This window comes from Trachurus japonicus, chromosome 12 (assembly GCF_045865225.1).
Source record: "Trachurus japonicus isolate A0001 chromosome 12, Traja_1.0".
In the NCBI taxonomy this organism is placed as follows: Eukaryota; Metazoa; Chordata; class Actinopteri; order Carangiformes; family Carangidae; genus Trachurus; species Trachurus japonicus.
Genome location: NC_140918.1, coordinates 6,401,528 through 6,407,560, shown reverse-complemented (window position 1 = coordinate 6,407,560; position 6,033 = coordinate 6,401,528).

The following is a 6,033-nucleotide window of genomic DNA, read 5'->3' as shown; positions in this document are numbered from 1 at the left end:
GCAATTGAAACAAAAAACCTGCATCGTTTTTTATATCAGACAGTTTTTCTTTTTGTTTTGTTTTTTATACGTCTGCATGAAACTGTAAAGACGGACCACTGTAGCTCGTAGCTCGTAGCTCGTAGCTGTGATGGGTTTGTTTCAGGAAGTCAAGACACGACACTTCCTGCTCAGCTGAAAAGGAGTTCGGTTCACACACTCTGGGAAACGTGTGTGTGTGTGTGTATGTGTGTGTGTTTTACCTCGCACACTGGAAATAATGAGATTATTGATCCCGTTTTTTTTTTGTTTTTTTTTTATGCCAACGTGTTTCCGGATCGTTTCACTCATGTTTAGTCGCTTTCTCATCGTCTTTTCAGTGTTTAAAACGAGGTTTCGTATGAAGAACGCACACGTTTCCCAAGCTGTTGAACCGCTCATCTTCTCCTCCACCTTCACCTCCTCCTCCTGCTGGATAGTAAGGGCATTTTAGCAGATATTTGACCAATCTGGGAACTAAATCCTTACCAAGAAATTTCTTCACAGTTGTCTTTAGGAACATGCGTAGTATGACGTCTTAAAATGTTGAAATTCAACTCCCGTGGGAAACCCCCTAAAAAACGACTCAAAGTTGGGGTACCCATAACTGGATTTTTGAACATTCCGAAATGTTAAATTTGGCCTTAAATAACTTGTGAGGGGTCAAACTAGGGGTTTTTCATGATTCTGAGTTGATTGCAAACATTAGTTTTACACCCAAAACACTCCTTGGTGGAGAAAAAAACAGCCACACCCACTTTTCTTGTTCATCGGAACCCCCATCACCACCACCAATAGAATGTATTGCAGAGAAGCCATTCCTTATCATTGCAGAGGTTGTGTTACATATTACTACTAAATACTCAATATAACTTTCTACCCTTTTTTCTATTTTTATTTCTATTATATTTCTACAGACCCTCCAGGATTTTGTGGTGTCGCTAAATTTATTAAAAAAGTTATTATAGATGTAATTTATTATGCAGATCGGTAGCAAGCAGCGAGAGAGAAAAGACAGTGGACATGCACCAGATTTCACATACCAGCAACAACTGAAACAAGTTTGTTCGAAATGAAGATGGGAAAAGCACAAAAAATACACAGTGGTGCTACATTGATTGCAAACATGATCATGTTAATCTGCACACACACTGAGCATCAATCTCCATCCAGCATCCAGGCGTCGTTTTTGAAGAATGGAAAAAGATGTTGCAGTGTGTCACAAACTTGTTCATTCCAGCTTGGGCCTATTGCTTGGTCATGACCGTATGGTAGCTGTTGTAGTGTATTATGGGATTTGTAATGTGAGTAATGTGAATGCTATATTGGTGGGCCATTATTAACATAATAGGGCCATATAAAAGTGTCGCAGGACAGATCTGGCCCCCAGGTTTTTGGCATGAGATTGACGTGTGTGCTAGATTAATGTCCAACAATGTAAAAAGGTAGAATATAAGTTATATTAAGTATTCAGTAGTAATAGTAGAAGTTTTTTTGTGACATTAAAGAAAACCTCTGTCATACACAGGAATAGCTGATCTCTAATGTATTCTATTGAGTATAGTAGATCACCTTTATTATAATAGCCTAAACCTAACTGCAAAAATCCTTGCGATGACAATAGGCCTACGCCATGTTTTCCTAGTTTGATAGCTAATGGGGCAGTCAGCCAGCATTTAGGAAAATAAAATGGTCAGATGGTCATCAGATTCAGTTGCACATAGGAGTTGGCTAACTAACCATATTATTTACTGTTATTTACCAACTAACAGCCATTTTGGTAAGACTTTGACGCCTATCTCTATAATGCATTATAACCATACTTATAATGAGTTATAATGTGGTTATAGCATTGTATAACTATAATTATAAACATTCATAAATTATCATAAGGCTTTATAACAATAATCATAACACACTATAAAACATTTTATGATGACTTATAAGGTCAGGTATAATAATACGTTATAATTGTTAGTAACTGGCTGACAATGCCCACGTCGATAATACATCGTAAATATAGTTATAATGTGTTATAATTGGCTTATAAAAGTGTATAACCATCATTATAAATACTCATAAATGATCATAAGGCTTTATAACAATAAGCATAACACATCATAGAGCATTTTATAATGGCTTAAGGTCAAGTATTACAATAGAGTTATAATGGTCTATAATATGTTATGCTTATTGTTATAAAGCCTTATGGTAATTTATGAGTGTTTATTATGATAGTTATACACGTCTATAAGCCAATTGTAACACATTATAACTATATTTTAATGCATTATCAATGTGGGCATTGTCAGTGAGTTCCTAATAGTTATAATATATTAATACCTGACCTTATAAGACAAGATAAAATGCTTTATAGTGTGTTATGATTATTGTTATAAAGCATTATAATCATTTATGAGTGTTTATAACCATAGTTATACAGTGCTATAACTGCATTATAACTTTTATTATTATAACCCATTATAAGTATGACAATAATGCATTATAGAGATAGGCATCAAATAAAGTGTTACCACAATTTTTAAGTTTCTTATGCATGTTATCAACGCAATGACATGACATATTTCAAGTTCTTATGCTCTCACATAAGGTGTAAAAAGTGTCTGTCAATGATTGAAGGTTGTAAATGGCTTCAACATGTCTAGCACTATAGCTAACTCCAAAATTCCTCACTTTTAATGCTAACCAACTACCAACTACCACTAAACAATACTTAGGCCGATTTACCATGGCAATAAATAAAAAGTAGAAGAAAGCAACATTTTAATGTACATGTACCCAATAGTGAGAAGTGTGTGTGTAGGCTATGTGTATGTTTCCGTTTTTAGTGGTATGTGACATCTGGTGTGCACCTCATGTCTTTCCTTCTCTCTCGCTCCCGATCCGCATAAAACTTAATGTTATATGAAAACAATAACTAGTAATAAAAACACAGACATGCAAAAAAACGTAATGGAAACACTGTGGCCACAGCTGACCACAGCTAGCCACAGCGGTCTATGATAGCAAATTTGCAGAAAAGTTGCAGTGGTAAGGCCAAAGAATTCATGATTGAATTTGCATTAAAGTAACATTGCGGAGTTTTTCGGCCTTAAAATAATGTTTCCAGACTCATTGCAATGGTAGAAAAATGGTTAATAGGATGAATGGTGCTGCCGCTGCAGCCTGAGCCGGGTCGCGTCGGCTGAAACTGCACTATGGAACTTCCCTGCACCAACATTCTATTGGTGGTGGTGATGGAGGTTCCGATGAACAAGAAAAGTGGGTGTGGCTGTTTTTTTCTCCACCAAGGAGTGTTTTGGGTGTAAAACTAATGTTTGCAATCAACTCAGAATCATGAAAAACCCCTAGTTTGACCCCTCACAAGTTATTTAAGGCCAAATTTAACATTTCGGAATGTTCAAAAATCCAGTTATGGGTACCCCAACTTTGAGTCGTTTTTTAGGGGGTTTCCCACGGGAGTTGAATTTCAACATTTTAAGACGTCATACTACGTATGTTCCTAAAGACAACTGTGAAGAAATTTCTTGGTAAGGATTTAGTTCCCAGATTTTCATATGTTGCCCTTACTAGGAAGGAAAAACCAAAAAAAAAAAAAAAACTGAACAGTGAGTCACGACTGAGGAGAATCAGCCATCTCATCTGTTTTTAGCTTCTTCACTTTACGGACGACGGAACAGATACGAAGAGAAACAGATGTTTATAAAGGAAGATACGAGACGATATGAAGAGGAGGGATTTAAAAAGAATGAGATCATGTAGTTTCAGATGGTTTCAGATCTGGTTTAACTTGAGCTGATCTGTTAAACTAGATCAGTTGAACGAATCTAGTTTAACAGATCTGGTTTAACAGATCTAGTTTAACTGATCTGGTTTAACTGATTAAGTTTAACTGATCTAGTTAAAGTTAAAGGGACAACGAGGAGTTTCTCCGTCGGCAGAACGAAAAATTCCACGACAATAAAAAAAGTCTCATATTAATGTGGATGAATCTACGTTACCCACACTTGGTAATGGGTCCATTTTCGATAAATATATCGTTTTGTCTCTATCGTTATTTTGTTATTTTAATTAATGGTGGAAATGCTGGGCGAGCCGACCAGCGTTTCCTTACTTTCGGTTTCGCGGACGCTGCCCGGCGGGTCGTTTATGGTCGGAAGGCTCATGGTAAATGTAGTATGAAAACACTTCGCTACGCTACGCTTTCCAAAACTCCTTGTTGTCCCTTTAACACATTGAGTTTAACTGATCTGGTTTAACACATTGAGTTTAACTAATCTGGTTTAACTGATCTGGTTTAACGAGCTGCAGCAGAGCGAGGGCGATACACTTTAACAAGCACAGGAAACTTGAGTACGAGGCCGGTGGCTTTACTTCTGGAGATGAAGCGATGAACCAACAGAAGAAAGAAGAAGATGAAGAGCACGAAAACATCTGCACTTCTTCACCTGTTCACTCGTTCATCTTCGTCTCCTCCTCCTCCTCCTCTAACGATGCCGTTAACACCGGGTCAGTATTCAAACGACATTTTAGACGTCAGAGCCGAAATATATACAGTACACGTGATTTACTTGAATCTAGTTTTTCTCTGATGAGCTGTTTTCACTGAGTTATTGAACAGTAATATTCTCTGACATGTGATCAATAGTGAACAGTGGTTTTCAGATATAAATGACGATTAGAGCTCTATCAAGTAACTTCTATTGATCGTTTTTCAATGATCGGTTTATTATTTAAGTTTTTTTTGTTTGTTTTTTTTCAATCAAAGACTCATTGATTCTTTTTATTTGCTTTATTTGCTGCTTTTTATCATTGGAAACTAAATATTTCATCAATTAGACTAAAATAATTAGATTTTTAGTGAATATCGACGGGCATTTTTCACATAAGATCAATAAAGTCGTCATATAAAGAGATTTTACAGAGATAGAAAAGGAAGCGGGGAAATGTTTACGATGTCGATCAGCAGTTTCCTCCTCCTTCTTTAAGAAAAAACAAACACTTTAAACACATGTGGAGCAGATGTGGAGCCGTCTGGACTCTGATAAAGGGACATTTAGACTTTTCTGCCCCTTGCTGGCGACAGACGACGCTCCTGCTCCGATCATGTGACCTTTCCGTTTATTTTGTATGTTTGTTGTTTGTTTGTTTTTTATTATTTACCTGAGAGTCTCACTCTCTTTGTTTCCACTGCCTTGTTTTTGTTTCCACACTTACCTAACGGAGTTGTTGTTGTTGTCGTCGTCGTTGTTTGAGTTTGTGTGTGTGTGTGTGTGTGTGTGTGTGATTCTTCTTTTTTTTTTTTTTTTTACCTTCTCATGTATGAACAGTGTCAAACTTCGCCTGTAACTGAAAACCTTAACTGACATTTTTTTATTGTTATTATCGTATTTAAAGTCACAAACTGACGTCATTGAAAGGAAAAAAAGTTCAACATTCAGTGAAATGCAAACGTTTTATTCTCCGAGGGAACGAGAAGCTCAGTGTCGAGACTGGAAACAGGAGGAAACAGTTCGGGGAGTTTACTGATGCTAATTATTAATTTATTACACTTTAATTAACATGTTTTATTTTAACTATAGTGTGTTTACATTTTAGATGGTCATAAATTGTCACAGCTTCACCAAAAAATTACGTACAACAGAGAAACAGAAACTGTGATGAACTGTAGTTACAGAAGTTTAAAGAAGATTGAAAGATATTTACTATAAATGGAAAATTAAGGGATTTAAAAAGGTAATTATGAAAGTACATTTTTATTTATTTATTTATATTTATTTTAACTTAATTTGTAGTTTTTAAAATCTCAAAACTATGATTAAAAAGTTAAAATTTTCTCTCGTGATATGAAGTTTAACTCTTAATATTTTTTCCTTTTTACTCTTTTACCTGATTGTTATGATTAAAAATATGAAATGCGGCAAAATTTCAACTTTTTAATTGATCATTTTGATTTTTAAACTCATAATTTTCAGTTTACACCCAAATCAAATC